Source organism: Morone saxatilis, unplaced genomic scaffold (genome assembly GCF_004916995.1).
Source record: "Morone saxatilis isolate NCDOM2014 unplaced genomic scaffold, NCSU_SB_2.0 Contig18, whole genome shotgun sequence".
Lineage (NCBI taxonomy): Eukaryota > Metazoa > Chordata > Actinopteri > Moronidae > Morone > Morone saxatilis.
The window spans coordinates 5,672,827-5,685,525 of NW_023339740.1; the positions used below are offsets into that span (position 1 = coordinate 5,672,827).

Sequence of the window (12,699 nt, forward strand, 5' to 3'; positions counted from 1 at the left end):
CAGAGCTTTGTTGTTGTTGTTGTTGTTGTTGTTGTTGGAAACAGAGCTCCCTGCTGCTGCTGCTGCTGCTGGAAATGACACTGATGAGAGCAGTAAGAGTGAACCAAAACATTAAAGTTTAAAAAGCTCTGTAGTGTTGCAGATTGTAGTGTTTCTCTGAGGGTTTGTCACTAGACCCCTTTTATATTAAACATAGTAGTTTGATCCACTAGCCTACTAACACACAAATATTGATTAGTACTTTCTATGTAAATCAGAGGTTGCTGGTTGTGCCATTTCGCCACCCTAAACCCTCCTCAAACTGATATTCTAATACATTTTACCATCTAATAATTGAAGAACGGGAAACAAAGAATATTTTATCACACTAAGGAAAAATACTGGTCTGACTTCTGACAAGGTTACTAGGCTTCATGGCATTGATGTTGCTATTTTACTGTGTACATGCATTGTGCACCTGTCCTATGGAGAGCACATTAGACAACGCAGGCAAAACATTACTATAAATTGATGGAGAAAGTCTACATGTGTGCGTTGAATAGCATTTCCTGATTATTCACACATGGGCTAGGGTGGCCTGCTGCAAATTCAAATGTCAATAACAATCTATAACACAGCACACAGTTTCGGAACATAAACTGATGAATGGCCATTTTTTCCTGATCCAGTTAGTTACACAAAAAGTGGATTACCCTTGAAAGAGTGTTTATTTCATTTCCACTGTCAGTAGTGTGTTTACGCAGCAGAGAGCGCTCCTCCATTGGCCAACAGCCGTCGCCGAGGCAGCGGCAGAGGGAAATTCATCTGTCCCATCCAGAATGTGTGGAAGGTAGCGGAGAGGAGGAGGCGGGGAGTGTGAATGGATGGGACTGACTGACTGAGTGTGAGGAGTGTGAGGAGCTATTATGCCGAACAGGCAGCAGCTAACCCTACTGGACTTTTCAGCCCGATCTCTGATGAACTCTGCAGAACCAACTCTTCATTCATCCTGAACAAAAATCTCTTATTGTGAAAGTCTCGGCTTTTAAGGAGAGAGGTGGATTTATTTGACTGACCGGTGCCGGGCTGAGTCGCTCCGCGCACAGACAATAAGTGGGAGCGATCAGATCACAACAAAAGACACAAGGTGAGAAACGTTTTATTTTCATACAAACACAGCCATTTAGAGCTTAACTAGACTTTTTGTCTTTAAGCGCTTTGGTTGTTTGTTTGTGTGGAGGAAAGGTGTTGTTTGTTTATGGTTCTCTCCTCATCAATCCAAAACAGCTCTCATTTGCTCTGTTTGACTATAAATGGATCCCCGCCTCCTGTGAACTGTACATATATGCATGTCTTTTACTTCTGCTGACTGAATGTCAGCTGGGTTTTCAACTGTTGACATATCAACACAAGTGCTTTGCAGGTCAGAAACTTGCATTGGAGTTTTTAATGGCTATTTGGACAGTTTAAACACACTGATAGAGGTTGAACCACAGTGATATATGCATTCAACTGAAAGAACCGGAGAAAAATAAGAGTGCACTTCTTTAAAGTAAAGAATAAATCTCTAACCCTTTCTTTTCGGGCTCTGTGGTCAGCTGGCCTGCTCTCCTCTGTGTGAATATCCTGTTTCCTGGACAAAACAAACAATGGGGAGGCAGGCATGACAGGCATATGATATCCTGTATGGGTCTTGTGTCACCTCAGACCATGAAAAACAGTGTGTGGTGCTGGGGTTGGTTAAAAACCAGGATGATTACTTTCATACAGAGCTCCAAAAATACATATCATACATAACAAGTGACATTCATTTGTTGTGACACACAGCAGGCCTAGCATGAGGAAATCCAGTGACTGAGGCGTATGATTGATACAGAACAAAGGCCCAGGACTGGCTTGTATAGGTGACTATATTGAATTTGTGGCTCATGAGAGCAACATGTGCTGTCTCTCTTTCTCTCTCTCGGACACACACACAGACAAACTGCAAAGGCAGCGCTGCTTTGTGTTGACTTTAGTCTAGGATGTTCAGCTGCTTTTAATGGGGTCAGCACTTCCAATTCAATAAAGCTATTAACTGTCAGAATATTCCAACGCCACTGCTCGGCTCGGCACAGATAGGAGTTATTCGCCAATCAGGGTCCATTAACAAACTTATCCATACAAGGCGGTCTTTGAAAGGGTAAACAAGATTAAACACTACATCCAGTCAACCTGGGCAGTGTGACCTGGGCCTGTGATGTGTTCCCACCTCTGCTCAAAGCCCATGTGTTGTGTTAAAAGTTGTTCATCAGCACTTTCTTCTTCTTTCCCACACATCTTTATTATAATCTCTCCACAGAGATTTGAATGAGAGCATTTGTCAGTTAGGCTATGTGATACTGTTGTCATGCAGGTTCATAGTATTCAACACTTAGTACACGTAGTAGAAAACGAGATCCTGCCAGACTGGTTCTGACTACAGATTCCCCTGCTGATTCAGTCCGCCTTATATGTCCTGTTTTTATGTACAGGTAACAGTATCAGTTAACATACTGCATGTAAAAAATCTACCTATATTGAGGTTAAGAAAGCTTTTACATTTGGTGTCTGGAGAAAAGTCTGTGACACGCAGTATGTGCAGAATAAAAACAGAAGAGGGCCAGAGATAAAAAAAACACTACTTAAAGAAAAACATGAATCATTTATCTATTGGCAGAATTGGAATATAATATTCATAGGTATGTTTTCATTAGCGTATAATCACTTAAATATAGGAATCACTGTGTTTTCTTTACCTTAGAATGAGCTGTTTTTATCTACAGATGCCACAGGTTGCCTTTCATGGAGTCAAATGCCATTTTTCTGTAGATAGGGAGTTTCGTGGCCACCGTAGTTAGCTAGATGTCACTATATCCTACACACTAGTCCTTTTAAAGGGGTTTTATCATTTCAGTGATTTAGTACTGCAGACTTTGGAGTGCCCAAAGTTTTCATATCGCCGTGTAAGAGATTAAGTAAACTGAACATGATCTGTAACCTTGGTGGAGTGCCCCTTTTTTGTAGCAGCCACATCTACAGTTTGCTAAAGTAGTAGCAGTAGTTTAGAATGTAGCTAAAATGCTAAGCTATTGTAACAGTAACACAAATGGAAATGGGTCATAAAGTCAGATAACTCACTCAGTAGTGTGCGTAATACAAATCCTAACATTTGTTAACATTAGCCACCTCAAGCTACTGGTCATACTGGATAAATTATGGCTGAAACAGCTAAATCTGTGTGTGTTTTTAGTTAAGCAATGGTGCGTTTTATTGGCTATAAATTATACTTTGCAAATGTGTATTTCTTCTCTCAGAAGTTGCATTCATAGTCTCACTTTAATTTATAGAGAATCCACACAAAAAGATGCCACATTAGTGCCAGACACCAGTTCAGCGAGTTTTTGTCAGAACTGGAAAACATGGATATTGTGGATTGGCACTTTAATGTACGTAAACAGGCTTGCTGCTTGAGGCCTAATTCAGGGTCAGGCACTGGACTGTTTTCTAGTTAATGTGTTTGTGGGTCAACAGTAATCTATAGGCTTAGCAGAGGAAATCAATTCAGATCCCCAGCCCAGAGGGGATATCTGAGTTTAGAGGCTGGCGCTTGTTGAGTATGTTTAGCAAAAAGATTTAGTATAAAAAGTTTCATCACAAATGTCCCAGTGCTGTTTGCTGTAAATGTCCTCAGTGTTACTCCTTCAGTGTGAACATGGTTCACACCGAAAGTTGTGTCAACAGGATTCTGTTCCTCATTGGCTGTGGACCAACTCAGCAGAGTACAGACAATACATCTCTTTTCCTTATTTCATGTCTGCTTTGTCTCGTCAGACAGGACATCCTTAGTAAAACAAAGAGTCTGGCCCTCAGTTTTTGGTGCAAACACAGACATTGTGAAACACCCCGCGTTGATTGTGTGTTTCAAAATGTATGATTATTGTGTGCAAGAAATACCACATGCAAGGAGTTTTATGAGACAAAAATACTGTTGTCTTTTGTTTGATTTCGAGGGATTTGGTCCTTTTATGTGTGGGTCTAGTGAATAATGATGTTCAAGGTTGGTTTGTGTGTTTATTTCACTTCAGAATGCAGTAGAAAACACCAGCATCAGCCCTGGAGAGTGGCTCTCAGCTGGTTGGTTAATTCCTCTGGGAGCTGGTTTCCATATCATTTAGATGAAAGAGACTGCATTAAAACAAGCTACAATCTGTTTAAGGACAGACCCTTGCCAGTTTGTGGACAAATTCCCCACAAAACGCAGCGCTGAATTCCACCATCTTATGAATATTTAAAGAATGGACACAAGGATGGATTTATAGGTTACCCATGTGTATCAGTGGCTATTGACCCGGGCACTTCAGAGTAAAAAAACCCTGTCCCTGGGGAATGTCAGTGGGATATTAATCACAATTTCAACAGCCCATGGTTTATTCTGACACAACAATTTATACAAATTAGGTAAAATATAACGTTTGTGATACATCATCATTTACCCACCTTGAAGACAACTGTTTCAATAGAGCTGGACAGAAAGCAAACAGTAAACTTTGCTTTATGCTCCACTCTTCTATAGTAATCTTAAATTGTGATTTCCGTTAGGTGTTAATATGTAGGTGATGTTTCCATCTTTTATGGCTTGATATTTGAGTAAATTTAGTATCACAAAAACATTACAGAGCAAAAAAGTATGTAAATTCAGATTCACCTGTTTATATGTTAAAGGCCCAGTGTGTAACATTTAGGGAAAGGGAATATAATTCATTAGTATATAATCACCTGAAATATTGTTTGTGTTTTTGTTACCTTCGAATGAGCTGTTTTTATCTTCAGAGGCAGCGGCTGTATATGTATTGAAATAATTAATATAATAAACGTGTAACGACTAGTCGACTATTGGCTTTAACTAACGGCTACAAGTCAACAAGGAACAACTAGTCAGGGGCAGCGCTAGTTACAATAACAGACATACAAGACATGTTCTAATGCTGGAAAATGTCATGGGAGGTGTAGTTTTTTTTAATGCAAATAAATTCCAGTAGTTCTGTAGTAGGATGTTGGATTGTAAGTCTTGGAAAGTTTTAAAGGAAGTGCTGAAACCCCTTTCCCACACACCTTTCCGATCAGTACTGGGGTCTGTGTCCGACAGTTTTACGTCAAGTGTGCCCCCTACATGCAGCGATCGGCCAGGTGTGTGACAATTAGAGAGTATTCTGAAATTGAATTATTTCTCAAGCTCTCATCTTTCATTCCTCACACAACTACCTGTCTATCTGTCACTTTTTGTGTATTCAAATGTACTTTTTGCGTGTGGATATATGCAGTATAAACACTTTCCCTTAAAAAACAAGACGACAGGTTGTACAAACTCGTACTGTGCCTTTAAATCTCTTGTTACATGTTTTGACCTGCAAAAAATTACAGTATATTCATACATTCTTGATTTCCTGGTTAACCCAACTCTCAAAAATCTAAACACTGTGCACCGCTGCACAGGTGGGCAGGTGAGATGTAGATCTGCTACCAGATCCAAGCAGGGGAGCACCTGCCTACCGGTGGGTTCATTCACAACCTCGGGCAGTGGAGGTAGCCTTGAACCCAACAGATCTATTCAGCGTTGCACTCCAGAGCAGAATATCCCTCTTTTTGTTTGTGTACTCCACCTCCTCCTCCTCCTCATGTGTCTCTCAGGCTGGGATGTAATTGCTGTGAGGCTGAGAAAATGAAAATAAGAACAAAGCAAAGCCCTCTACTACCTTTTTCTCTGTCTGTGCTGCTGTTGGCTTGCCTACGAGGTTTCGTAAAAAGGAAGAGGGGGGTGGTCTTCCCTGTAATTATGCTGCTTGTGTGCCTCTCTCCATCTATCCATCCATCCCTCTCTTGTGATCGCTCTCCATTTCTTCCCATTTTCCTCTTAAATACGCACTGCACAGATACAGCACTCACACACACAAACACACCAGGAGAGCTGTGAGGATGTTGAGGGGATGTTTGAAAGCCTGGATGGTAATGACCAGAATGAGAGTCCCTACACTGCAAGAGCGTGTAAGGTAAAGGAGGAGGGGGTGGACGGAAAGGGCCTAAGCTGCTATTATTACCCTCTCAGGCGCAAATAGAGAGGTACATGGTGTCGAGTCTGGAAAAAAATCAACCGTGCTCACACGGCAGACGTACCCCACAGCCTCAGATCCACAGTGATCGATAGTGCTCAAGCTTAAACCCCCATGTGAGTGTTTCACACGTTTAGTGCCAGAAGGGATGGAGGCATGGTAAGGAGAAACCCTGGAGACTAATGTGAATATGCGAGTCTCTCAACCCCCCACAAAGTAATTTCCTGTTGAGTCGGTGCACTAAATTGTTCCTTTTTTCATACCTTGCCTCAATGACTTAATTTTGTTTGGGTTGTATTGTCAGTGGATTTACAGTGTTAGGGTGCGGTGTGGTAGACAATAGAAATGGAGGCTGTATAGGTGCTCACCCTTTAGAGCTTAGCATTCATCATTAATGGAGTGTTATGTGAGCCTTCTCTTTTACTGGGTTAATACTGGAAAGAAAAAACCCCACCTGGACCAATACTTACACACACACACACACACTAGATCCCAGACACCACTCACCCTCCAACTCATATCCACTGCAGTTTAGAAAGAAAGAATTCATCCAGCTGCAGTCACCTTCACCGCTGCAGCCTGGGATGGAGGAGGAGAAGCAGGGAAGGGAGGGAAGTCATTATCACCTGCCCTGTGGACCGAAACCGAGCACCCTGCTGGCCCACTCAGGCAGGCCGCTCTGAGCTCAGTGACAGGGACAGTAGGTTGTGTAGAAAGACAGCATGTTAGCAGTAACATGGAGGAGAGATGTAGGTGTGTCTGCGATACAATGACAAGGAAGCCATGTCAGAGATCCAATAGAAAAACCTGCTTTGATCTAGAGGTCTTTTCAAGGTTGCATTGTCCTGCTAAGAGGCTTGGCTACTTCCTTTTGAAATACATAGGTTGTCTTGAGCAAGTGTGTGTATACCCTTTCACCTACTGTACTGCACTTTGTTTAACAGCAGCACACATGTCCCATGCAGATGGATTGGTGTTTACAGAAGCGTGCACTCCCGAGACAACTGAAAGTGTCTGTCAGTAGCATTAGCCTCTATAGTCATAGTCCATCAACGGGCAGCATCGAGTGATGTCAGGACAGTGCTTGGTGATACAGTGGATTGGACTCTCATGGAAAGCTGATATGGAGGGCGCAGTTGTAACAGGTGTCAGGCACACTGGGAGAAAAGATGATACTGTATCCTCAGGGGAAGGCAGTGGTTGGCCTGGCAGGGGAAAATGAATGGTGGTGTTATTATGTGCAGATACATTTATTTATGTCTTCCAGACCAGACTGGGTTTAGAAATATTCACTTGACAGTGGTGCTGAAACAATAAGTCAATTAATTGATGAGTAGATTGCTAAGAAATGTATTAAGCTTTGATAAATGAGTGATTATTGACCTCAAGCAAAATGCTGAATATTTATTGTTCGAGCTTCTTAATGTGACCATTTGCAAGGATTTTTCTCAGTTATATATCACTGTAAATTTTATATGTTTGTTTCGGACTATTTTGGTTATATAAAACAAATAATTTCAAGATGTTACCTTGTCTGTGGGATTGTTGTGGGCCTTTGTCTTACATTTTATGGCATGAATTCAGAAATCAAATTACAGTCACAGTTTAGACGAATTAAGGGTATTGCAGGTATCTGTAATATTTATTTTAATTGCAAATTTCCAATTTGTTGAAGCTCAAACTGATATGAAACCAGCTGAAGCGGTTAGGCCTTATTGGCTGCACTGTGGTTGATGTTATGTGCCACATCCACTGAATAGCATAGACCCCCTGTAATTTATTTAATTGTCCAGATGACTGATGATCTGTGAGAATGGCTAAAATGAAATTACTGGCATCCCCTGGTAATACTAATTCTGCCCAGATACGGCTGTTACAGTGCATGTCGGACACAGACTGTCTCAAACTACTGTAAAGCTGTCACTGTTATCAGAGAGCATTAGTCATTAAACAACACAAAGCACAGTATTAAATGAAATATTTCACTTCCAGTAGATAACAGAAGGTTTTTTATGTTCCTTTTGATATGTAGTGTTAACACAACACGGTAGGCTTTATCGATTAGGCTGTAAAGTTAAATTAGTATTAAATGGGTTATTTTCTTTTTTCTTTTTCTTCTTACATCTGTTCTCAGTGGTAAAAGCTGGTCCAGTATTCAATTTTGCAGTGTGATATGGAAACTTTGCCACCAGTGCACTTAAACTGGACTTCACAGTGAACATCGGACACATCTTGTGTCCGATAAGAAAACTGGGGAACTGCAGAGTGAGGTCATAACTCTGTGTGGCCATTGTCAATATAACAATATTGATTAGTGCAGCTTTAAGTTTCAATATGCGGTCTAAACCAGTGATATTTTTTCAGATACTGCCTCATCTCTCACCCTTGCCTCTTTTCTTGGTTATTTGCCAATTACTTTACCACAAAAACTGTGTTTTATGATCGGATCACCCAAGATGCATGTTAATACCAGGTCTAAACAGGGCTTTTTTCTGCCTCCACAGCAAATCCTATATACAGTTAAAATCTTAATTTGTTCACATGTGTCTTTGCTAACCAATTAAATATTGAAAAGCTTGTTTGCAGATGTTTTCCATCTGCAGTGTAGCAGCTGTTTCAGAATATGTGATGGTGTTGTAACAGTTAAAGTATTAGATGGTCTAGCAGCAGTAAAGCAGGAACAGATGCCCTGTTTTGAGGCTTTGCCCTACAAACTCTACCTACTGATAAAATCCCTATTTGACTCCCAGTGAACTCATCCCGCCTCCAAATCATGGCACCTCTTGAAATCGCTCTGACAGAGCTATAACCTTTGAGAGCTTTCAGCCCACCGAGAGCTTTTGTATTTATACACAGCAGGACAAAAATAGAGGTTTTCTGCCGTACTGGTGGCTTAATGCTGACAGCTTTTAGACTTTCTTTTTTCAAAGTGATGTCTACACAGGTTCTGCCGTGTGTCTGTACAGCACATTGGCTCGTAGAGTGCAGTTTTCCACATACAGTAACTGGATCAGTTGTGATTTCTCAGACATGTGTTGTCTGCCCAGATAAGGCCATGTAAGTGATCTTATTATCTAGTTGGTAAATTGGATTGAGAGTGATAAGCCAGAGGGTCTCGTTATTGTACATTATCTAAACGCAGATATCAGCTGCGAGAACTCTGCTAATTGCAGCTGCAAAATGGATTTAGACACTTCCCTGTGTCTATACAGTATGTAAATGTTTTGCTTTGATTGAGGTTTGAGGAACTATAGCCCCCCCAGGGTTGATTCATGACTCCAAATAAATGAAAGGGCAATTTCATGTCAGATTAAACCAGGCTAATATAAATTATTGGTGTCAATTAATTTCCCCAGTTTTAAAATCAGAAAACCAAGAGCCTATAGACAACAATATATAATACAATATCTCATAAATCAAAGTGAACATCCACAAATAGGATGTTCCACCTTAATTGTACAGCGGAACAGGGAATATTTAGCCATAGCAGAAGCTCTGGGGACGGCAGTGTCATTTTGTCAGTCGGCCCACCCACACTGAAATATCTCAACATCTGTTGGATATATAGACATTTTTGTCCCCAGTAGGATGATAAAATTGTAATAACTTTGCTGATGCTTTGACTTCACCAAAGTTACTATCACCTAGTGCCATCATCATGGTGAGCCTTCAGTAAACATTCACATCAGCCTCAGCTGTACTCAAATGTTAACTCAAAATAACATTTAATTTCTAACATCTTATACGAGAAACATCAGCCTCTTATCACTGCCATTGTGAGAGTCAGCCACCCACAGTCCCAAGCTAAGTCCCTATGGACTGAGCAATTACTGTCCCAAAAACCTAAACTAGTGTTAAGAAGCTTAATATCAACCATTACCTTTTCCTGGTTCCCCACACACGCTCCCATGGGCATGATTCACAATTATGGATGGAAATTGAACAGATGATGATTTTAATTCATTTATATTTTTCCTACAAGGGTTGTAATTCATATTACAGACTATTTCCTAGAATGAAAACAGCTTTGTGCTGTTGTTATTCCCAGTGAGTTATGATGGTTTGTCGCATGACAGATAATTGATAAGTCATAAAACATGGATTCTTTTTAAATATCCCTTGGCTCATAAATTTTAGGCTTGAAACCTTGCTCATGTTTATTCTTTCTTTCAGACACAATATCAGTTTAACACACTTCAGAAGCCAAACAGTTTAAAATTATTCTTTAGCTTTTTTTTTCCTTTAATAATTTCATCCCCTCCATCGCCTCAAGACTCATTACAGCCCCTCACTGATGGTGTCTCCTCCCCTCCCCCTCCTCTGCTTCATCTCTTTTGCTTTCTCTTTGTTTCATTTGGACGCCTGTGGAGATGTCAACAGCAGCCATTCATATTTTCCATCACTTGGCTATGATATTGAAAGCTAATGACACCGGCTCTTTATGCTCCTTCTAAGAAATGTCTGGGCAAATCTGGGCTCCCACAGTCCCTCGGGGCAACATTTTGTCGTGGCAGAGAGTGTGGGGCTGCTGGCCTCTGCCTCCCCACACGCTTCCCCCGCTTTGACCTCCTCCTCTTCATAGCATCTGGTTTATACACACACATGGTTTGTCATGGCCTGTGGCCTCCAGCGAGCCCCTGAGCACCATCCCATACAGCAAGAGGATCTGGCCCCAAATCCCCAGACCCAACCGACCATCCAATAGGTGGATGGTGGCAGCCTGAAGCCCCCGGGCCCTCGCCTCTTTCCCTGCCTTCTTTTTTTTTTCTACCCCCTGCCTGGCCACACAAAGCTGGGCTTGACTGTACCGCCTAAACACACACAAAAAGCGTTTCTGTCTCGCCATTCATTTGCTAAATGGAGCTTTATCACATGGTGTTAATTGGCTGTAATTAAGATGTCTTGTGGTTTTTTTAAACAGATGCAGTGACAATTTCTGTCAAGATGTATAATGGCAGCCTCTCACTTACTGGCAAGGTTGTCAAATCTGAAGGCCTTAGGGTAGACATATTTTAAAATTTGTATAGTATTTCCTTTTGTGTTGATTTAATGCTCTCAATGAATGTGTAAAAAATAAACAATAGCAAAAACAGAAATGATACACGATGCTCACAGCAGCAAAGCCCATTAGAATGTGGCACATATGCATGACCAGAAATGGCCCTCTTTCATGTTTTATGAACTTAATCTATTCATGTATGATGTATGACTACAAATCATCCTCCTATCAAGTATCATGATTTCTGACAGCTGCGTCCACCTGCTCAATTTCTAACTACAAGTGACAGTCAGGAACCTTGACAGGCATGCAGCCAGGGTCCTGTGAGGCAAGGACATTATAACTGGGAGTGAACAAGCCTGCATGTGTGTGTGTTTTGCAGTGTGTCAGGCACACTTCACCGAATGTCTTCCATTCAGCGTGTCAGCTGCAGTCTCAGTATGTGGCATGGCTCGTCAGCTGTAGGCCCGTGCGGATGACAGCTGTTTCCCTGCCCTGCTCAGGCTCTGTTACGTTCACTCGGAGGCCTTCCCCTTTTAGATAATTAATCTACCACTTACTGTACAAGGTAATTGCCATCCCATGTTGAAATAAGCCCAGGGACAGGGAACTGTGATGATCTTGGCAGAGTGACTGCCCCTGTCATGCCCTGCCTTGTATTCTCAACAGATTCAGGCCTATTAATACTGAACTACTGGGACTGAACAAAACAGTGGGCTAGATTGTAACAGCCTGCCTGTCTGTATTCTTATTAAACTTTCAATCCAGGCTTCACAAGTGAAATGAGGCCCTTATATTAGGAGGAAGGGTATGACATTGGCTTAAAGATAATAGGAAACCCCTCCAGACAGTATAATTTCCCAAACAATTTCCAGTGCTAAATGTGCTTTCCCTTTTTGTGTCCTGGGGTTGTGAGGCACTCGATTTCCCCATCTGCTGGCTGTGAAGGGGCATTGCAGCGTGAACACAAAGTATGTCAGCCACTGATGCACTTCCACAACAATTGATTGTCTTCTGCCTGGGGGGGGGGGGGGTATAACAACAGCTTGAAAAGAATGAGCCTTTAAGTGAGCACAGTCTTGTGTGCAGCACATGACTTGTGTAGAGAAATGGAGTGACACTACAGTGACATCAGAGAGGGTGACGGGCCGTGGTGTGAGGTCATGGTGTTTACGGCCGTGGTGTCAGGCTGGAGACAGGGAGAGGTGGAGATTGTATTTGTATTAGGAGACAGCAGCCATGTATACTGAGTTATACACAGGCAATGCATTATGCTGTCTGTGAAAAGATAATATTCAGTGGAGTCCCTTTCCCCCAAAGTAAACATATGGCATACACATACTTCAACACAGTTTATTTGGCTTCCGAGTTGGAGCATTTCAATGTGAAATTGTCAATGTGAAGTCATTCAGGAGACTAATAACCTTATGTGATAATTTTGAGGTTATTGTGTTGACTACTTACAGTTACTTACTGTCACCACTAGCCTGTTTATTAGTCAGAGGTAGTGAGTGGCTAGTGAACACAGTGGAGAATTAAGCTGCTAAAGACCCAGATATTTTCCACAAAAGTTGGTGGAGACCAGAACAGAGC

At 41.6% G+C, this 12,699-nt stretch overlaps 1 protein-coding gene across 3 annotated transcripts in view; it reads left to right on the top strand.

Annotated features, from left to right (window-relative positions):
* The first annotated feature begins 876 nt into the window (after window positions 1-876).
* LOC118327824 (FERM domain-containing protein 4B-like) overlaps window positions 877-12,699 on the top strand; it is a 46,070-nt gene continuing 34,247 nt past the window's right edge. For 2 of the 3 annotated variants that reach the window (XR_004796721.1, XM_035661296.1), the window contains exon 1: window positions 877-1,126. The gene's annotated coding sequence lies outside the window, so the exon portion shown is untranslated. The remainder of the gene's footprint in view (window positions 1,127-12,699) is intronic. The other variant, XM_035661297.1, reaches the window with a different exon arrangement.